At 43.7% G+C, this 23,612-nt stretch overlaps 1 long non-coding RNA gene across 1 annotated transcript; it reads right to left on the bottom strand.

Moving 5' to 3' along the window:
- Positions 1 to 614: 614 nt before the first annotated feature.
- Positions 615 to 1,054, bottom strand: LOC143729529 (uncharacterized). The gene is made up of 3 exons (XR_013200017.1): positions 977 to 1,054; positions 801 to 903; positions 615 to 715 (listed from the first exon to the last, which is right to left on the bottom strand). It is a non-coding gene; the product is annotated as an uncharacterized LOC143729529 (long non-coding RNA).
- Positions 1,055 to 23,612: the final 22,558 nt, after the last annotated feature.

Below are 23,612 nucleotides of genomic sequence, written 5' to 3'. Positions count from 1 at the left end.
AAGCACAAGTGCTAAAGCTTAAGCAAAACAAAATAGTAACAATGATAACAAACCAGCATAAACACTAGGATAATTTCAAGATCACAAACCAGAAAACACTGCAATGTGCATACTCACAACACACAACAAACCAGCAAAGACATGAGGGAAAGAGGCACAATATGAAGGGACCAGAGCACATGAGGATCAGGTGAGCACAATTAACGAAACGAGGACAAGACGTGGACTAAACAAGGGGGCGCGGTAACAGGAAACAAGGAGGCGGGACATCAGGAGCACATGGCAAACACAGACCAAGACAGAGCCATGTGCTCAAACACAAGACAAACACAGAAACATGAAACCACAACAAAACAGACAAGGCTGCCAGGGCAGAACCCTGACAGATTGCCATTATTTAAAAGCTCTCAGAAGCAACTTTGGGCAATTTTAGGTAAATTTCCCTTTGAAAAGGATCCATTTGTTATAGGTGTCTTTTGTGGAAACAGCAAACCACACAATCCAAACCAATATCTTCAAGACTTTGCTGAGGAGGTTTCCACACTAGAACAAGGTTTCACTGTTGATGAGAGGATGTTTCATCTGTCCCTGGACTGCTTTATTTGCGATGCTCCAGGACGATCATTCTTAAAGCAAACAAAGGGACATGGAGGCTATAGTGGCTGCGATCGCTGCACGCAGGAGGGATCCTATGTGGGACGAAAAATGACGTTTCCTGAAACACATGCCACTCGCAGAACAGATGATTCATTTGCTGAACTTTGTGTTGAAAATCATTACAGAGGTCACTCAATACTCACCACATTACGTTTGGGAATGGTCACACAATTCGTGCTGGACTATATGCATGTTGTTTGTCTAGGTGTGACCAGGAAGATGCTTAACTTTTGGACCAAAGGCAACCTAAAATACAGACAGAGCTCCCATAAGATAAAAGTTATCTCAGAAAAACTTGTAGGGATGTCAAAGCACATACCTTCTGAGTTCGCACGAAAGCCAAGCTCACTCTCGGAATTGGAGCGTTGGAAAGCTACAGAGTTTAGGCAGTTTCTCCTGTACACTGGTCCAGTAGAACTGAAAGATGTTCTCCCAACTCCACTTTACAACAACTTCCTTTCACTGTCCATCAGCATCTATTTGATGCTTTCTCCAACCCTGTGTGCCCATAGACTAACGCTACTTTTGCGTCATCAAAGGGTAACGCCCCTTTTTGGGGGAAAACAAACGGATTCCTCTGAAAACAGAACTCGCTCTAGATCTGCAACGTTTCTTGATAGCAAAATGGCACAAACATACACACTCTCTTTGCTGGCCGAGGACCATGAGCGGTATTTAAAGAACCTACTGGATACGGGGTTACAGAGGTGTCCCTGGAAAACTGGATTAATGACCCCACACAGTGGCCAAATATGGACTATTCAGACATCTACCACTATCTCGTGGAATCACCAAGTAAGTAGCCTATTTTTTTGTCATCAACACACTCACAGTATGACAAACTACTAGACGATGAGGCCATGTCACCTGGATCATATTTAAATTGATTTAAGCTATTGACATAGTTTTGTTATCGACTAAGTTAGCTATACTAGTTAGAAAGACGAAGCTGCTCTCACTTGGCACGCTACCTTGGCTGTTAACTGATTTTACTGTTGAAATAGTGGCAGGCTAGAACTAAAGTGGACATGGCTGGTTTCTGCTTGTGCCTAGAAAGTGCTAGGACTTTGAAAGTTGTAAAAAGGTTTAAAGTGTACGGCAAAATATGTAGTGTTGGTCTATATGATCCTAACAAATTATATCTCTATTCTGCGTTCACTTGCAAAACTTTTGAATTGCCCAAGAAAGTTTTATTCGGTCATAAAATTTCTACGAAAAATTTCCCCAGAGAAACTTTGGAGAATGAAATAAAGAGCTGGGAGGAAATATATAGCCTATATCAACACAAAAGTTATGCAAGTAACGTTAAACGCAAAAACTATTATAGCCTAATCTTTCCTGGCATCTCATCTTTTCCCATCACTTTAGGTCTGGTTAACATCTTTAATCATTTCACAAGCTATCTTGAATGAACAGAGGCATGGTCTGAGATAATAATGTATTTACCGGTGTTGAATTCTCGGAAGATTAAGAAAATATCCGTCAGATAAAAAAAAAATTCTTCACCAAAATACAAACCGCCGCAATGGAACATCCCTCATGGCCTCATCGTCTAGTTTGTCATACTGTGAGTGTGTTAATGTCAAAAAATAGACTACTTACTTGTTGATTCCACGAGATAGTGGTAGATGTCTGAATAGTCCGGCAAAGAGAGTGTATAGCATTTTTGCCATCAAGAAACTTTGCAGATGTAGAGCGAGTTCTGTTCTCAGAGGAATCCGTTTGTTTTCCCCAAAAAAGGGGCGTTACCCTTCGATGACACAAAAGTAGCGTTGGTCTATTACTGCAATTATGCAGATAACCTGATTAGGTACTTCCTTGAACAGTTCGGGACCTTGTATGGGGTTGAGGAGATGGTCTACAATGTCCACTCTCTGTGTCATCTGGCAGAGGATGTGAGGAGGTTTGGTCCCTTAGACTGCGTGTCTGCATTTTGCTTTGAAAACATCCTGGGCCAGCTTAAAAGAAAGGTCAGAAAACCACAACACATTCTCCAGCAAATGACACGTGTTGTTGAGAGACAGTCCACACAGAACGTCTCAGGTTATGACTGTAACTCTAGTTCCCTGAGAAGTGAACGAGACGATGCGTCGATGACGCTTTGGGAACGCCTTCGCGTGATTATCTCTGAAGCACGTATGTCAATTAGTCCAATGGAATGAATGAATGAATGCCACGTGCGGGTGACGTCATGACCAGGAAAGGATATAAGCACATCCGGTGCGTTACTCGCGTTAGCTTCTAGTGCCGAAGCAAAGTCGATCGCAGGGATGCTGGAAGTATGGCAGGGTGACGCATCGTCTCGTTCCCTTCTCAGGGAACTAGGGTTACAGTTGTAACCTGAGACGTTCCATTTCGAGGGAATTCGCGATGCGCCGATTGATGCTTTGGGAACAAGAATACCCAGTACGCTATACTTACAAAATGCCAGATGATAAAACTGTCAGCAAACTAAGTAAAAAGCACCTGGGGCAGCATCCAGGTCCAAGCTGTAAAACCTCACGAATGTGAGTGGTGAGGACCTGCCCGCCGCATCACAAACGTCTTGGAGAGAACTCCAGATAATTAAGCTTAGAAGCCATACTCCTAGTGGAATGAGCCCTGACCACCAAATGGTTGGCCAGAGGACTCAAAAGCAATAAGACTGGTCTCGACTATCTATTTGCTCAATAAATTGGATTTTCTCGACAGAGAAGTCCAATTAACATGTGTCCAGTGCTCGCACTGGGCACAAAAGGTTCAGCTTTTCCTGGTCCAATAAACGGGGGAGTGCAGAAACCTGCAGCACAGTAGGCCACGGAATAATGGTATGCACCTTAGGAACATATCCATGTTTCGGGTAAGATTGCCTTGGCCATCCCCGGTGCACTTAAGGCAGGTGGGGACGTAAAGGGTCTGAAGGTCTCAACTCTTAGAGGGACGAAATAACTAGCAGAAAATAGTCTTAAAAGAAAGAACGTCTCTGAGACCAAATCTAAGGGCTCAAAGGGAGCCCCAGATAGGCCTTCTAGAACTATTGCAAGGTCCCAAGCCGGCACCCTAGTGCAAGTTGCAGGCCTTAGCCTCAAAGTGCCATGAAGGAAACGATTGATCAGGGATCTCGACCCAAAAATGTACCACCCACCAGGGCGTGGAAAGCCGGCAATGGCCGCCACGTATACCTTAAGCGTGGAAGGACATAGACCTGATACAAAGCGTTCATGCAGAAACTCAAATACTGTGTTTACTGAACAGTTAACCGGATTCCACTGACACTGGTAATACCAAGAAGGGAAAAACTCTCGAAATAGTGATTTCTATTTTCTCTGAAGCTCGGCGAGAGCTCAACAACCTCGGTTGAAAGACCACTCTCTATGACTTGGGCCCCTTCGAAGGCCAAACCCACAGTTTCCAAATCCCGTGCTGGGGGTGCAATATTGCATCGCCTGCCTGAGACGGAAGGGCTCACCTGATCGGGATCTCCAAGGGAGGGCCGTCAAGTAGAAGAATTAGGTCCCCAAACCAAATTCGGCTTGGCCAGGGTGGTGCTACAAGCAATAGGCTTATACCATCCTGGCTGATTCACTCCAAAACTCCTGGGACCAGAGCAACAGGGGGGAATGCGTACAGACGTAGCCTCGGCCACGTCTGCACCATAGCATCCAGCCCCGAGGGGGCTGGTTGAGTGAGAGAGAACCAGAGTGGACAGTGCGTCGTATGCTGAGACGTGAACAGATCCACTTCTGCCTGGCCGATAAACTCCCATATTTGCTCCACCGCCTCAGGGTGGAGTCCCCTGGCCTCAGCCCCTGCCTCGACAGGGTGTCTGCTCCAATATTCTGACCCCCTGGAATATACACTGCCCTCAGATAGCGTATTTTCTTGAGGGACCAAAATAAGAGGCCACCAACCGTGTTGTCTGTGGGACAAGAACCAGAGTTATAACCAAGGCGCGGGGATACTGCCGCGTGATCTTGATCGTATGGAGTGGGTTTCCCCCTCGGGGAGAACCCTCTGGTCCTAAACCACCACTGTAAAGGTCTCACGAACAGCAGGTCAAAGGGAATCACATTGAACGCTGCTGCCCTGAGGCCTAACAGTCACTGTTCCAGAGCTACACAAGATGGCCCCTCAGGTCTGGGAGGAGATGTCTCAACGCATTGATGACGACCATCATCTCTAGGCAATTCATGTACCAAGAGACATGATGACTCCTCCACAAGCCCTGAGCTGAGCGGCCTTCCAATACTGCTCCCCAGCTAGTGAGGGAAGCATCTGTCAAGATAGCAACTCCATGGCAAAGAGCTCCCAACACCGGAACCTGGGACAAGAACCAGTGTTTCCTCCATATAACCAAGGCGCGGGGATACTGCCGCGTGATCTTGATTATACAGAATGGGTTTCCCCTCAGGGAGAACCCTCTGGTCATGATGTCACGGAACACACACAGGAGGCGGAAAATCCAAGTGCAGTAATTTATTCTGTAAAGGGTAATCCAAACTCGTAGTAATTCAGGCATGGGGTCAAAATCCAAATATGCAATTCAAGGCACAAGACAAAACAAGAACGGGCAGATACAGATTGGAAGTGTGGACATAAAACAACGACTCCGTACACATACTAACACAGACACGGAATATATACACATATCTAACAAGACTAACTCAGAACAGCTGGGAACAATGATTACGGGGAAAAGCTGAGTGCAATGAACTGATGAGTGACAGTGACAGACAGAATGCTAGGAATTGAAGTCAAATGTGAAGGACACCGTGAGAACGAGGACCTCTAGTGATAGACAAGGGAACACAACCAGACACTGTGACATAACCCCCCCTCTACGGAGCGGCTACCAGACGCTCCACGACAACACTAAAACACGACACAGAGTTCAGGAGGGAGGTGGAACGGTGGAGGATCAGGGGGAGGGATGGTGGGCCAGGTCCGTGAAGGGAGACAGGAAAAGGGGTGAGGGCTTAACCGGGAACCAGGGCAAAACAGAAAGTCTATCGGGCATCCAGGGCGAAACACAGAGTCCATCGGGTGGCCAGGGCGGTGAAGACCCCTCGGGTGGCCAGGGCGGTGAAGATCCCTCGGACGGCCAGGGCGGTGAAGGCCCCTCGGGCGGCCAGGGCGGTGAAGACCCATCGGGCGGCCAGGGCGGTGAAGGCCCCTCGGGCGGCCAGGGCGGTGAAAGCCCCTCGAGCGGTCAGGGCGGTAAAGACCCATCGGGCGGCCAGGGCGGTGAAGACCCTCGGGCGGCAGGGCGGTGAAGACCCCTCGGGCGGCCAGGGCGGTGAAGACCCCTCGGGCGGCCGGGGCGGAGCAGACCCCTCGGGCGGCCAGGGCAGTGACTCAGGCGCCCAGCACTCAGGCGGCCGTGACTCAGGCGCAGGAACAGCAGACACCGGCTCAGGAACAGCAGACACTGGCTCAGGAGCAGCAGACACCGGCTCAGGAACAGCAGACACCGGCTCAGGAACAGCAGACACCGGCTCAGGAACAGCAGACACCGGCTCAGGTACAGCAGACACCGGCTCAGGTACAGCAGACACCGGCTCAGGTACAACAGACACCGGCTAAGGAACAACAGACACCGGCTCAGGAACAACAGAGACCGGCTCAGGAACAACAGACACCGGCTCAGGAACAGACACCAGCTCAGGAACAGACACAAGAACTGTAACAGTCACAAGAACAGACACAAACACAGAAACAAACACTGGCTCTGATGCTGGAACAGGCGCTGGCTCTGGAACAGACATTGGCTCCAGCTCTGGAACAGGCCTTGGCTCTGCCTCCGGCTCTGGAACAGGCACTGGCTCTGCCTCCGGCTCTGGAACAGCAGACACTGGCTCCGGCTCTGGAACAGACACTGGCTCCGGCCCTGGAACAGACACTGGCTCCGGCCATGGAACAGACACTGGCTCCTGCCCTGGAACAGCAGACACAGACATGCCCAGGATCCGGGCCAGACGCTCCAGATAGTCCAGGTCCATGAAGGCAGACGGAACGTGAACAGTCTCTGACGGGGCAGACGGAACAAGAACAGTCTTTGACTGGGCAGACGGGACATGACCATTCTCTGACTGGGCAGACGGAACGTGAACAATCTCTGACTGGGCAGACAAGACGTGAACAGTCTCTGACTGGGCAGACGGGACATCAACAGTCTCTGACTGGGCAGACGGGACGTCAACAGTCTCTGACTGGGCAGACGGGACATCAACAGTCTCTGACTGGGCAGACGGGACGTCAACAGTCTCTGACTGGGCAGACGGGATGTGAACAATCTCTGACTGGGCAGACGGGACGTGAACAGTCTCTGACTGGGTAGACAGAGGTCTCCTCCTCATCCTCCGTCCCTTCAGACGGATTTCTGCCGCCTTTGAACTGGATGAAACCATCGACGAAGTCCCAGCGCTCGATGAGACCAGTGGTGAGGCCTCAACTGCCCTGATCTCCTCATGCCTTTGTGCGCATCTAGAAAAATACTCTAGTAACAAGATGCCATTCTCTCTCTTTGCGGGAGAAAGCCCGCTACGTGGAATCCACATGGTGACTGGGGACGAGATCTTCCCAAAAAAATTTTAATTTTTTTTTTTTTTTAATTACCGCTGGATTTCTGAGGACGGAGTCGTTCTGTCATGGAACACTCACAGGAGGCGGAAAAATCCAAGTGCAGTAATTAATTCTGTAAAGGGTAATCCAAACTCGTAGTAATTCAGGCATGGGGTCAAAATCCAAATATGCAATTCAAGGCACAAGACAAAACAAGAACGGGCAGATACAGATTGGAAGTGTGGACATAAAACAACGACTCCGTACACATACTAACACAGACACGGAATATATACACATATCTAACAAGACTAACACAGAACAGCTGGGAACAATGATTACGGGGAACAGCTGAGTGCAATGAACTGATGAGTGACAGTGACAGACAGAATGCTAGGAATTGAAGTCAAATGTGAAGGACACCGTGAGAACGAGGACCTCTAGTGACAGACAAGGGAACACAACCAGACACTGTGACACATGAGCCACCACTGCAAACGTCTCACGTACAGTAAAGCAGGTCAAAGGGTATCACAATGGATGCTGCTGCCCTGAGGCCTAACAGTCTCTCGAACTGTTTCACAGTGTGTGACTGGCCTAGCTTTAGCTCTTTTGTGGCAGTAAGGATAGCAGCTACACGAGCGGGCGACAGAACGGCTCGCATCGTGACTGAGTCCCAGACCACTCCAAGTAAAGTGGTCCTCTGTACTGGAGAAGCACACTCTTCTTGGCATTGAGCCTCAACCCAACCTTCGCATATAAGCGAGGACGACATCTCGATGCCGAACCGCTAACTGTTATGATTCCGCTAGAATCAATTCAGAATGCGTATGCACTGCAGCCTGGCAGGGCCAGAGCTGCATCTACGTGCTTCGTGAATGTGCGGGGTGATAGAGCTAGACCGAAAGGAAGTGCCTGATACTGGTGTTCTTTGCCCCTGAAAGAAACCCTCAGGAACCTCCTGTGCTGAGGGAGGATGGAGATATGGAAGTATGCGTCTTTCAGATCTATCGTGACAAACCAGTCCTCGGATCTGATTTGAGTCACGATCTGTTTGAGGGTCAGCATCTTGGACTTGAGTTCCAGCACCGAACACTTCAACAGACGAAGATCTAGTATGTGACGCAGTTCTCCATCCTTTTTTGGAACAATGAGATAACGACTGTAAAGACCGACACAATGTCGGGTGAGTACACCTGCTCTATAGCTTTCTTTGCTAACAGGGCCTTTACCTCTTGCTCCATCACCAGAGCCTGCTCGGGATGCACTAACGTGAGCAACACCCCGTTGTAACCTGGAGGACAAAAACCAAATATGCCTCTGACTACTAACTCCAGGACCCATAGAGATATATTCGGCAGTAGCTTCCGCGCTGCCAGAAAATCTACCAAGGGAACCAGCCCCTCGAGGCTGGCCTCTGGTGTAATTGAGACAGCCAGTTTAGGGGGCCTGAAGCATACTGGCAGGAACCACCCGAACTGACTGACAGAAGCTCGCTGGAGACCGCTGCGCCCTGAAGCACCAAGGGTGGCGGGGTTGGCAGAACGGTCCCCTGAGAGCATCGAAATGGAAAGGGCACCGTATAATGAGGTGTACAACGTTCCACCCCGGTTGGGGCTGCCCTCACCGGTCTGACGCCGGTGGCGCCAAGACCTTTTCTTTTGAGCCGAAGCCTTCTCAGCGTGAAGAACGGTCCTCGGATCCGGCTTCTGCTTTGAAGGCTTTGGCTGCTGTGTTGCGTATGAGAAACAAGACGGCTGGAGCTGCTCACGCCCAGCAGCCCCAGGGGGTTGGACATAGCGAGAGAGAGATTATCTTGTATCTTTCTCCATGATTTCCATCAAATTGAGCCAGAGGTGTCTCACAGTGACCACAACGGCTGCCATAGACCGCTCAAATGTTCAGACGGTCTCCTTAGTATCCCTGAGAAAAGCCTGATGTGCTTGTAGCACTGCTATAGTGTGCAAGCAGCCTCCTGCTAGACCCACTGCCGTAAATGCTTTTCCCACTAGATTAAAAATGTATATATATTTTTTAATGGTTTAGTGAGAGAAGCCAACACCTTCACGGACAATACTAAACCGGGAGACAGATAGCTAGCAAGCGTCTGTTCTACCCGGGGTATTGCCCCATAGCCATACTCTCTTAACCCCCTAATAGCTGAATATACAGGAACTTGGGGGCTAAAAGACAAGAAGAGTAAGGCTTTTTCCATGATCTAGATAGCTCGCTGTGCAGATCGGGAAAAAATGGAAGGCCCTGTGATGGAGGTGAAAAAATAGAGGGAAGGAAACTTGTTCTTTACTTTTAGGACCAGCTCCCCCTTATTTCTGCTGGCCATTAAATATTTAATTTATCTACAGCCTTGGTAAGCACCTCCACCAGCTTTATTTTATTTTTATTTTTATTTTTATTTAATATATATATATGTATATATATATATTCTCTTTTTATATATACACATTTATTTAATATATATAAACTATTATATATGTATATATATATATTTCTCATACGCTGGGGAAAGAGATGGCAAATCCACTTCCCCCATGTATTGTGCTTTGTTACTTTCAAAGCCCAGCACATCTACCTCCTCGGAGGTAGAGCACTGAAGCATTGACCTCTCTCCCTGGGCGGAAGAGACCGCAGCGCGGGCTTCCGAGACCGGAGAGAGAGCAATGGATCCCCTTTGCGATCCACAGGAATGCATTCTCCGCGCTGCCTCGGCAAACGCGGGTCCTGCACCCTGAGAATCGCAAGCCTGACCACTTCCCTCGAAGAAATGACAGGCGGGTGCGAAAGCTTCTCACAATGTTGGCAATCAGCCAAGGCTGATACCGCATGCTCCACTCCCAACACATCACACAAAGCTCGTGTGTGTCCCTACTCTTTAAATAACGCGAGCAGGCAGAACACAGAGTTTGTGCAATTGTTTCCATAGTGTGTGTATATATATATATATATATATATATATATATATATATATATGTATATATCAGACAGACAACAATAAATATTCACAGACAGTTTTGACACAGAGCGCTTTGCTGAGGCACAAAAGCTAATGCGGTTAACGCACCGGATGTGCTAATATCCTTTCCTGGTTATGACGTCACCCGCCCGTAGTGTTCATTCATTCATTCCATTGGACTAGTTGACATACGTACTTCAGAGGTAATCACGCGAAGGCGTTCCCAAAGCGTCATCAAAGCATCGCGAGTTCCCTCGAAAGGGAACACGTCCACGTAGCAACCAGATAAACCCAGACTCGGTGGAAATCACTCAAATGGCCCAACGGTGCAAGCCGGTGCATCAAGACTGCAATACAAAAGGTTCACACTTAAAAATGCTACAATAAAATGTAGGACAGGAGACAACTGTGTGATGATTGGTGGACAACTTGGCTTGGTTGAGAACATTTTGCATGACACCACCACAGAAGAAACTTTCATTCTGCTGAGAAGGTTTCTGGATCTGGCGCCACTGTACACAGAGCCAATTATCTCAACAGATATTGGCATCTACACAGCTTGTGAGCTTGCTGCAGAGGTTAAACTGTACAAGCTTTCTGATATTGAGGCCAAATATGTTTTGCTTCCCTTTGGTTTGAAATGGGCAGCAACCCCATTGCTACATTTATATTGAAGCTTCAATTCAATCATTTCTACACGTTGACCTCAAGTGATTCTGTCAACAAAAAAACAAAAAACAACACAAAAATATTCAACTGAAATAGAAACAGATTATAATGTACATAGTTCTACAAAATAATGTAAATAAATCTCAATTACTTGGCATATGTACTGCATCAACACAAGATGCAAAACTACACTGGTTTACAAAAGCAAGTAGGTATTTATCAGAAGTAGGGGAGAGCCGGGACGATTGAAACGCGGGACGGATGAAACATTGGCATTTCCTTGAAAACCACTCACGTCATGTACGTCAAATTTTCGTCAGCACGTACAGTACGCAATGTGGACAAGACCCGCGAAAACATTTCTTCTTTACGACATGCCGTTTTAAAGTTAGAGCTGGAAAATTGTTTTTGAGTGCAGTTAGTGAATTCTTTCGTGCAGTACTTTTTTTTGACTGACAAGTTGTATTTATGTTTTCATGTGCCATTGTAATGATAACATTCAAATTAAATTATTTTAGAATAATAACACAATACCACTGTTACCAGTTAAGTTAAATCATTACATCAAAATCCTTCTTTGGAGTGCAGAGATGACAAAGAAGCGGCATCAGAACTGGCATTAATATATTTACACTCCATTTACAATTGCATATATAAAGCTATGAGACAGTTTTTTTAATTCAATATTTAAATAGGGACTGATTTCTTATTGTAACATTTTAATTAAAGGAGAACTCCGGCGCAAAATGAACCTGGGGTGTAATAACACATTGGTACCGAGTCGACTGTTCTCTGGGATTTGTTTTCATGATAATCAAGTGTAAAGAGTTTTATCTCTAAAAACTGTTTAGCTTTTGGGGCATTTAATAAGTAAAAAGAGATCGCTAGTTAATACCACTAACAAGGCTCAAAATAGCCCCACACTAAGACGGTAGCTTAATGAGGGTCTCTACATACAAACCGAAGCACTGAGAACTTTGTAAGTGTACAGACAGTTTAATAATAATATACTTTATAAAGACAGTACCATCGCGTATACAGGCAGGAGCCATCTTTGGGAAACAGCCTCGACCAGTCGAACCAATAACGCTGTGCTAAGTGAGCTGGACTGTGAGATTCCAAGTCCCAGTTCAGCTCATAGCACGGCGTTCGTGGTTCGACTGGTCGAGACTGTTTTCCAAAGATGGCTCTGCGATGGTACTGTCTTTATAAAGTTTATTATTATTAAACTGTCTGTACACTTACAAAGTTCTCAGTGCCTTGGTTTGTATGTAGAGACCCTCATTAACTACCCTGTTAGTGTGAGGCTATTTGGAGCCTTTTAGTGGTATTAACTAGCGATCTCTTTTTACTTATTATATGTCACATATACTAGCGTTATAAGCTAAACAGTTTTTAGAGATAAAACTCTTTACACTCGATTATCATGAAAACAAATCCCAGAGAACAGTCGACTCGGTACCGATGTGTTATTACACCCCAGGTTCATTTTGCGCCGGAGTTCTCCTTTAAAGGGTATTTTAAAAAACTAAACCCGCCAGGAGGCGGGGGCAAGTCACTGTCTTAATGAGTCATTCATTCAACCGATTTGTTCAAACGGCCGATTCATTCAGGAAAAATTGTTCATGGAATCGTTAAAATGATTCGTTCAAAAACGCAGATTTCAGTCAAAAAAATCATCGCTGTCTGTTGCATTGAGACTCTGCTACGGTTTCATTTTTAAATTCTCGTCGTCGAAATACAGGGAAAACAAACAATATCTTGTCAACATTGTTTTATGCAACTCACAATGTTCATTTATTGTTCATGATTTAACGGTTATATAAAATAAATATCACATTTGCTATTGTTCACGGGAAAACGGCCCTCTTGCTGATGTGATATTGTATGATAACAACATAATATGATACAAATATGAGAAAAAAAACACATTAAGGGACATAGCCTAAAGCCTGTTTTATGCTTCTGCGTCGAATCAAAGGCGTATCCCCGCAGACCCCTCTGCGTCGCCGCGAACCCCTCCGCCGTAGCTCGACGTGCACTTCCAAAAAATTTTAACTACGCGTCGAGGCGACGCAGACCACAAGGGCTGTGATTGGTCAGATGCACCGCGATGCAACTCAACCTGAGACAGAACCATAAAACGGCCGCGACGCCGTAGGAGTGACGGCGTAGCTACGCCGTGGAGTTGACGCAGAAGCATAATGAGGACTTAACTGCACACATCACGCAGTGATAGCAAGCATGAGAGACAAATGCGATGTCAGCTCGCAGTGCCAATGATTACAATATCATAATAAACAATAGGCTACACATCGCACACCACTACGCACATAAAAAATGAACTTACAATTTAACTGAAATCAACCAACTTTCTTCTTCTCTCCTTCTGTTTCGCGTGCAGGAGAAAAGACGTAACTGGTGCGAATGTGACGCGAAATGTCACGTGAACAACCAAATCCACAAAGAACGAATAATAAATAAAAAAAGTATGGTAATTAGATAGTTTCAATTTGGAAAACATTTAGATATGTCTGAGTCAAATTGCCATCGACAATTTAAGACCTTTCATTAGTAAAAATAAGACCTTTTAAGACTTTTTATGGCCTTAAATTAAAAAAATCTAATTAAAGACTTTTAAGACTTGTTAAGGATCCGTGGGGACCCTGTATAATATAGTATATATATATATATATATATATATATATATATATATATATATATATATATAGCCTAGTTAATATATTATATTATATATTTGTTATTTAGCCTATTGTCAGGAACCAATCAGACTCAGCATCCCTCACCACACAACGATCACTCTCCCCAGAATACTAATCACCCGCACCTGTTCCCAATCAGCAAATCCCATAAGAACACTCACCACAGCCTCAGTCTTCGTCAAGCCTCCAACGGGAACAGACCATTACCCACCGTCCTCTGAAGTCTCTGATGCAACCAGTACCCGCTAAGAAAACGTATACTCACCTGTGAATTACTAACCTCTGTATCCTTGTTCAGCTGTCTTCAGAAATCCAGTCTGAATCCATGTTTCCTGAGACCCGGTGTTCATCTGAACTTCCTGTGTTCACACTGAGTTTACTAGCTTCAGACTGCATCTGAAAGAGAAGTGAGAAGTATTAATGAACTGTGACTGCTTGACATCAACTAACCAGAAGATAACCTGCTCACCTGTAGTCTGCCCCGCACGTTGTGACCTTCATCTGCACCTTAACTTTGAATACTCACCTTTGCACTTGTGTTACATTTAATAAAACTGTGTTTGGATTCACTTACCTCTGTCTGCGTGGCTGTAACCTGACACCTATAGGTTACTGTTCATAAATGTTTATTTAGCCTATACTTTTCATAGATTCATATAGGCCTACTGTTCCATGTTATCTCTTTAATAATCATCAATTGTTCAATCTTCAATAAATTTTAGTTTATCGTCCGTAAAAAATATGTTTTTAACATATATATATATAACAATATGTTTTTGTCAGGTATTGTAAATAAAAACAAGCATTAGATCAATAGTTACTGTTTAAACTGTTATGTTCCATCCGTCCCATCCTTGTGTTTCAATCATTGCAACAAAGCACAACTTCTGTTCAAAGTAAATTTTTACTTAAATCACTCTATATTTGTACCGAATAACACATGATACTAAGAGAACACATATGTGAGTTGTTGATCACAAAACAAAAAAAATCTATCTGTAACCTTATCTTAAAAATCGACGTTTATCTGAAAAGTGTTTCAACTGTCCCGGCTCTCCTCTAATTATATTTTTACACATTTTTCATTTTGACAATATTAACCATTCTAATTAATTCTTTCTAATCTTTTCTTTAATGCATAAGATGAACTCACCATTTTTCCATGTCGTGGATTTCTTGGAATGGGGAGAGGTGGAAGTAGTAAGCAGTAAGTGGATGGCTGGTGAGGATGCTTGCTATTGGCCACCTTATAAATTTCCCAATTATGTAAAAAGAGCTCAGCTGCAACATGAAAAACCAGGAGCAGACTGGGAAACATACAAAGTCCGCTCACTGTACAAAACAAGTAAGTCATTTAGAAAATGTTGCTATACATTTGAGGTTCATTCACTATTCACTAATGGAAATGCCTATTTTTCATATTCTATGCAGTAGTCAGTTCAGTGGACAGAAATTAACATTTTCTATGGACCAACGCTACTTTAGCGTCGTCGAAGGGTAACGCCCCTTTTTGGGGGAAGACAAACGGATTCCCCTGAGAACAGAACTTGCTCTAGATCTGCAAAGTTTCTTGATAGCAAAAATGGCACAAACATACAAACTCTCTTTTGGTCTATTAAGGTGTAATATTTGCCACCTTAAATTGTTTCCAGGGGCATTTTCAACTATATGGACATTTGTAGAGGTATGCATCACCTTTTATGTCAAATGTCTAACATTAAAATTAAATTCTATTAGAATAATTACACAGTACCACTGTTACCAGTCAAATTAAATCATTAAATCAAAATTCATCTTTGCAGTGCAGAGGTGACACAGAAGCAGCATCAGAACTGGCATTAATATATTTACACTGCATTTACAATTGCATAAATAAAGCTATGAGATTGTTAAATATGAACTGATTTCTAATTTTAAAGTTCTTATTAAAGGGTACTTTAAATGTGAAACTAAAACTGCCAGTAGGTGGCGGCAAGTCACTATGCTAATAAGCGATCTGAGAGAGTCATTCATTCAACCTTTTTTGTTCAAAAAGCTGATTCATTCTGGAAAGAAGCAAGTGATTGTTCATTGAATCATTAAATTGATTAGTTCAGAACGCAGATTCCATTCAATAAATCATCGCTGTCTGTTGCATTGAGACTCTGCTATGGCTTCATTTTGAAATTCTCGTCGGCGAAATAAAGGGAAAACAAACAATATTGACAATATTAATGTAACTCACAATGTTAATTTATTGTTAATTTAACTGTTTTATAAAATATCACATTTGCAATTGTGCACGGGAAAATTGAACTCTTGCTGATGTGATATTGTAGGCCTATGATAACAACATAATATGATACAATCGTTAAAACAATGATTACACTATCATAATAGAAAATACACATCGCACACCCCTAAAAGAATAAAGAATGAACTTACAATTGAACTGCATTTACCAACTTGATTCTCCTTCTCTCCTCCTGTTTCTCCTGGACACGCTGCCATTTTATTATGCTGCCGCGAATGTGACTCTAAAGGCCCGTACACACCGGGACGAATATCGGCGCGCATTATTCGCACGCGTTTTTCAACGCGTTTTTTGTGTTCACACCCAAGCGATTTTCGCTGATGAGCCGAGTGAACATGTAAATTCATTCCCTGACTTTAGATGGTGCTTAATGTAAAACAGAAATACCCCAGAAATAACAGAAAATGTTGGAAAAAGTTACAAGCCTATGTATATGAAAGACAATTAAACTCACCATCAAGGCCCATTTGCTCTGTAATACCACTCCATAACAGTTCTCTTTTATCAATATTTTTGTAGTCGCTGACGCGTTTGTCATACAGTTCCTTATGTTCCGACACCAACGAGACCAGCAGCTCTACATTTATCTTGGCTTGCATCATCCTCGTCTTCTGACAGGCAGTGTGTCTAGACGCCATAGATGTCTATGGTTGACGCCATAGATATCATATAGAGACTAGATGCCCTATTGGCCGCTGTGGTGCAAGAAATGCGGCCGCCGTCTTAAACCGGTCATACTCCTATTTGCGTTGCATAGCAGCAGTAGATGCCAGAGCACTGTGCAGCATATTCCTGCTCAAATCGGCGGACCATCACTCGGGCATTATTTTCACAAGTAAGATTTAACATTTAACAGTACCGTACTATTGTTTTTTATTTTGTGAGTAAAATATTCAATGTGTCCTGTATCGTAACTACGTGTATGACCTTTGCAGCAAAAAAACCCGCGTGAAAATCAGTTCGGTATTCAGTGAGATATGATTAATTAAATGCGCTGGCAGCTCGTCGCACCTGCCAAACAGATTACACTGAGTAGAGCGGGTGACCGGTTTAAGATGGCGGTCCCACGGCTCGTCCGCGCCAATAGGCAGTAATGGTCGATAGGGCGTCTATCTATATGTCTATGGTTGACGCTACTTGGCGTATATCTTCTTCGCCGTTATGTATGTCTGCTCGGCAAGACCGTTTTGTGTTTGAGCGCCCCCAAGTTGTTGTCGCGACGCGTCAAACCAAAAAAACGAACCCGAGGTGTTTTTTTAAAAAGTGACGCTTTTACGCGTGGCGTTTTTCGCGTCGGTGTGCACACTCACATTGGCGCCCTTTGTTTAATCACGAGGCGTTAAACTTCGGCGAATATCGCGCGCGAAATTCGTCCTGGTGTGAACAGGCCTTAAATGTCACGTGAACAAGCAAATCCACAAAGAAAGAATAATAAATAAAAAAGTACGCTAATTAAATAGTTCTAATTTGGAAAACATTTAGATGTGTCTAAGTTAAATTGCCATCGAAAATGTAAGACCTTTCATAAGTAAGAATAAGAATTTTTATTGATCCGCCCTGATACGATTGAACCATGTTTATCGAATACATTTCTCGATGTGCAATAAAAAAGTATGTCACATAACTGGACCAAATAGCCGATTGTAGGCTACAGTACATGTTTTGAATGTTCCGAAATGCCTGACCAAAGTCTGTCATCAAAGTGGTTAAGTAGGCTATAAGGGCTCGACAGCGCGAGCGTTTCACTCATTTGCATAGTAGGCCACTGTAAACCCGGATAAGTAGAATCTACTTAAACAAACTAAGGTAACTTGTTGCCTTAATTTAATTAAGTAATCATAACTTAATTGCATCAAGTTTTTCTTACTTAATCTATTTAAGTTTTGTCAACTTAATTCGATCTGTGATCTGAGGAAGTGTACTCCCAGAGTGCATTGCGGCATGAATAAATGAATTGCTTTGTTTTACTATTTTTGGCTTTATTTTACCATTACAATTGTATTTGCTATCGTTATTGGGGTTATACTGACAAGAGACATCAAATACAATTGTAATGATCTAATTAATTAAATTAATAATAAAAAAAATGTGTTACCATTGTTGTGGTTTGCATGCTGAATGTAGAACTCTGTGTGTGACTCAAGCAAAATTGCAAGAAATTGTCACAAATATAGAGGGATTATATCAACCCAATTAAAAGTTTAAGCCATAAGTGTTAGCAATAAAATGTTAAAAGATCATTATTATACATGAAATAGTTATGATAGATATCATTAATAAATTCATTCAAAACATGGAAATAATTTAAGTATAAGTATATGTAATATTTATTACTTCACTTCGTTTGAAATCATTCAAAACTGATTTCATGTTGCATCACTGCATCAATTGGAAGAAAATTACAATAATATAAATTAAGTTCCCAGTGCCCAACCAAAGGAAACACTTATCACAATAATGGTGAGAAATTTTAGGAAATCAACATGAATTTACGAAGTCAACTTATGTGACGTTCTCCCAAAATTGTTAGTCGAAGAAATCAGTGAAAAGTCTATTAAGATTTACCCCGCCTCAAAAACCCTTTGCCCCGGCTGTTTTTTTTTTTTTTTTTTGCTTTTGCAAAATGGTACTCAAACCAGTCAAGTAATGTGTACTTGGGTTTTCTGAGTAAAGAAGGCATAGCATGCAAACAGTACAGATTACTAAATTGTTTTAAGTAAGTTCAACTAATTCTTTGATATTAAGTAAAGTTAACTAAAAAGTGTTAGTTAGAACAACTGTTTGGTTGACAGACAGGGTTATATAGGGTTATATACACAGGGAATCGACAATGATAATGGGGAATTGGCTGAGTGCAATGATCAGTGATAAGGAATAGCTGAGTGCAATGATGAGACAAAGGATCGTGGGAAATGTAGTTAATAAGTGAAGCACACCTGTGGGAAAGGAGGACATCTAGTGGACATCAGGGGAACACAAACCCAACACTGTGACACTATCCAGCAGATGGAGCCATCGTTCAACGTCTATTCGACTGTGCTTCTCAACATAGTTTCTCAATCGTGCTGCATAGACAGTACCGCAGATTTCAGCTTTCACTGGTTCTCCCTTTTGGTCCAATGGTGTGAGTTTTGCCTTAGACTCAACCAATCTGACTTGGATGCCTTGCTCGGTCTCCCATCTGAAATACATTACGGCTCCATAGCTCTTGTCACTTCCATCAGAGAATGTTATTCCCCAAGGTTTTCCAATCCAGTTGACTGGTGTGAGGCTTCTGTGGAAAGTGATTTGGCCAAGACGTGTGTATTCCTCAAAGAATTGGATGGCTTCTTCCCTCAATTTTTCCGACAAAGGTTTGTCCCAAGTGTCTCGGATCAGAGTTTTGCCTCCAGCTTCCTGAAATGCCTTTCTGACAAGAATGGCGCCCTTTTGTTTGGCAGGTGTGACGAGGCCTATTGGGTCATACAAGCTAGCTACTTGGCTCAGCAGTTCTCTTCTCGTCGGTGGGTTTGGAGTTTTCTCTCTCACCTCTTTATCAAGAAGATTTTGGCCGACTCTCATTCTCTTTTTCCTCTTTGAAAAATTGATTGAAGTCATGATGTACAGTTTATCCTCTTCAACAAGGTATCCAACTCCAAGAGCTTTATTATCTCCTTCCCCCATCTGGTTTGGAAGAGTAAGTACTGTGCTTGACTACGCTCTTTGTTCTCCTGGTACAATCTCCTGCCTCCCACTTTGACTTGAACGGACCCAGGGCTTAAGGAAGAACCCGCTTGCCTTCAGGATCTCTTCAACTCTTTTCATGTTCTGGTCCAGCTTTTGCAAGTCATTATGGGAAGTTAGGATGTCATCGACATAGGTATCCTCTTCAAGAATCCTACGTTCCTCCTCCAGGCGAGCGAACATGGGTAATTTGGCTGTCTCTCTCATGGCCAATTGTGCTATGCACCCTGCTGGTCGATCGCCAATGTTGACTCTGGTGATCACATACTCTTCAATCTCTTCCTCCTCAGTGTCTCTCCAGAGAAATCTGTGGAGGTGCATCTCCAGATCTTCCAACCACACAGAATTGTACATTTTCCTGATGTCACCAAGGGCAGCATGGACGCCTCTTCTGAATCTGAGTAGTACTGCTCGAATGGGATTGAGGACATCAGGCCCTTTCAGCAGAAGGTTGTTCATGCTGATCCCTTTAAACTTCTGGCTGCTGTTCCATACCAGCCGCACAGGTGTTGTGAGAGAGTGCGGATTTGGTGCCACCAAGTGGCTGACATACCATACTGGCCCTTTCCAGCTGGCAATGATCTCTTTAGCGAGTTTCTTCGCTGCTCTTCTTTCCACCATCTCATGGACTTGAGCGGTGTATGCCATTTTCCATCTGACTCTTTTTTGAGTTGTTTTTCTGTTCTCAAGAAGGTGGCTTTCACCCCACTCCTGTTGTTGGGAAGGGAACTTGGATCTTGAATCCACGGGTATCTTGTATCCCAATGGGGCTTCTCACTGTGAGCATCTGCTTTAACATAAGTAAGGCCCTTCTTTATGACTTCTAATTCTCTTTCTTCATTTAGAGTCAATGGTTCCCGCCCAGTCACCACACTACACTGCCCTCTACAGGAATTTCTGAGTATGACGGAACTTAAAGTAAAACCTCATTATTGTGATGAAACATTAACTAACCACTTATTAATGACTTACAACTGAACGTTATTATAAACCGCAGTTCTCTCATTGACCTATTCAGTCATTCTCTCAGTTGAGCATTTATAAATAGCACCTGGAACAATCAGAAGACGTTTCCTCATTCAAAGTGCAGGTTGAAAACTTTCTTAGGTTGAAATGGCTTAACAGTACAACCCTTATTTTGTTTTTAACATTTGTATTTCAATTGATCCTTTCTCACTTAGATGCTGTGACAAAAAGCAGTCAAGCCACTGCATGTGAGGTGGAAGCCTCTATAAAGACATGGCTCCGTAATGCCAGGGACAGAGAAGGGGGAAGGCAAGGAAGGGCCAGAACTGCAGAAATACCTACTGGTGCCCCTGAGGGGATTCATTTTTAATTTACTTTGACGTGTTTTAAGTGTTCTGTGTTTCTGTTTTTGTGGTTATTGCTGTTTTAAACTGTATTATTATTAATTATAATTATTATTAAATATAAATCAATTATTTGGGAAAAAAACATGACCCTCAATTAATTGCTGCTAACAAGTGCAATTGTACTGCATATAGTAATATGGGTGTACCTATTCTGTGTGCTCAAACTTTGCACCTGCACCCACAGTGTGCCCACATCCAGTCCACATGAGGGCCTGCTCTAATTTGTGTGGGCAAGCCCAAAGTCAGCCCACACTTTGGGCTGTCCCACTGGGGCCCCACCTGGGTCCCAAAGTGTGGGGCCCACACGTGCCCCGCATTTCACGCCGCTATCTGGGCCCACAGTGGGCTGCCCGCAATGGCCCCACATCGGCCCCTATAAGGGTTTGCTGTGGGCCCACAACTGGCCACAATGGGGGCCCACTCTACTTACTGTGGGCCTGCCCGCAGTCGGCCCACACTTTTGGGCTGTCCCACTGGGGCCCCACCTGGGTCCCAAAGTGTGGGTTCCACACGTGCCCCGCATTTCACGCCAGTATCTGGGCCCACAGTGGGCTGCCCGCAATGGCCCCACATGGGCCCCTATAAGGGTTTGCTGTGGGCCCACAACTGGCCACAATGGGGGCCCACTCTACTTACTGTGGGCCTGCCCGCAGTCGGCCCACACTTTTGGGCTGTCCCACTGGGGCCCCACCTGGGTCCCAAAGTGTGGGGCCCACACGTTCCCCACATTTCACGCCGGTATCTGGGCCCACAGTGGGCCGCCCGCAAGGGCCCCATTCGGGCCCCAAAGAAGCATGTTTGCTGGGGTGTGAATTGAAAGCGCTTCAGTGATTCAGTGCGTGCAGGAAACTGAACAGATCATTCAAACTGATTCGCGAACCGACTTCTAGATCCGACAGATCTGCCAACTTGTTTGATGAAGTCTTTGAACAGAATCGACTCAAAAGAGTGATTCATTTGTGAATTGAGCATCGCTCATGCCCATAAAAAAGATACAGCGCGCTTGGAATGAACTACGCATTTAACAGAATGTATTGCATTAAAAATAAAGTAAAGAGAGGAACGTCGCCCAACGTAACGAAGTAAAAGTACAGATTTTCATTAGAAATGTACTCGAGTTAAAGTAAAAGTACCCACATTTAAATCTACTCTTAAAAGGACAATTTCTCAACAAAAAAAAATACTCAAGTAAATGTAACAGTTAACGAAGTAAATGTACTTCGTTACTACCCACCTCTGCAAATCATTAGCGTGTCTACTTAGACATAATGTATTATAGAGGATATATATTATCTTACTAAAGCATTATAGTCTGCTTTTAATGAAACATTGTGGTATCAGTTTGTTCGGTCTATAATTGTCCAAGTGAACGTCTTGTGTAGCGACAATAATGTTAAGTGCTCCCCTTTTTAATCGTAAAGTTTGGTCCTTCATCCCGCCGGATAGCCTGAATCCATTTCCGTCTAACTTCACCATCAACAGGGAGGGAATGAAACGACAGATATGGCTGCTTTTGTGAATAACTACAACCAAAGATATCCATAGTTAGCCTTTATTGTGGATATCTATGACTACAACAGTCCGGTACGCTACAATGACTCTTGCTCGTTGCTTGTGCCATTTGTTTACCTATTGCCCTGACCGGGGAAGAAGAAGATTTCCACGACGATTGCGTATTTCCGGTCTCAAATACGGAAGTTGTGAGAAAGGTCTATAAGCTAATGTCCCAAAAAGTTGGCGTGTTCCTTTAAGGGACATTGTGTAGGAATTTCTCCCATCTAGCGGTGAAATTGTATTTTGCATTCAAACGAATTGTGCTCTCCAGCGCCTCGCTTTTTCAAATGTGTGTTGCATCTATGGTAGCTGTTACCAAAAAGTTATGACATGATGTCTTCTAATAGCACTTCGTCGAGTTTTCCTTCGGGTGAACAGGTTTGTTATTTCAAACAAATTGCAACTTGACACAAAGAACATGAATAATAACAGTGCAGTGCAGCCTTTTAAACTTGCCGGGGCAGTGACAAGCGCCTCTCACTGCTCTGCTCCTCCGTTTCTGCTGCTTTCAATTACGTGATGCTGGCCCTGAACGAAAACGCATTGTGGAAACGCGTTGGCCTAGTACTTTTTGACCCTCTCTGCTATTATAGTTTTTCAAGATGGCGGAACTACATGGAAGCCTCCGTGGACCTAACCAACCCATGTATATAAAGATAATAAATTCTTCGTTTACGAGGATAAGTCAGATAATTGGCAGAAGTATTTGTACACCATTAAGGACATATTTATGAATAAAAATATTGATTTTAGATAATAAAATACCTAAAAAACTACACATTGTCCCTTTATATGAAACATTTTAGTGTTATATATATATATATATATATATATATATATATATACTGTATATAACAATGTTAGTTTCACTTCCTGTCCCCTGAGATACCTTCATCTGATCGATTTTTGAAGGCAGAATGTATCCTTCGCTTCCTTTGATATCCCACAATCCTTTGCTTTCCATTCTGTGACAGATGATCTAGAAAAATAAAGATGGCGTCTAAATGTTGTGGCTGGTCGTCAGTTTGTGTGTTAACGTACATTTTTGATAATTTTTTTCTAATTATGATGTCATTTCTAGCGACAAATAACTACTGTAGTTATTAAAT

The sequence above is a fragment of the Siphateles boraxobius genome, unplaced genomic scaffold, assembly GCF_051911475.1.
Source record: "Siphateles boraxobius isolate OS27281-9 unplaced genomic scaffold, OSU_SipBor_1 8, whole genome shotgun sequence".
Lineage (NCBI taxonomy): Eukaryota > Metazoa > Chordata > Actinopteri > Cypriniformes > Leuciscidae > Siphateles > Siphateles boraxobius.
The sequence above is the reverse complement of the archived record's forward strand: the minus strand, read 5'-3'. Positions and strand labels throughout refer to the sequence as shown.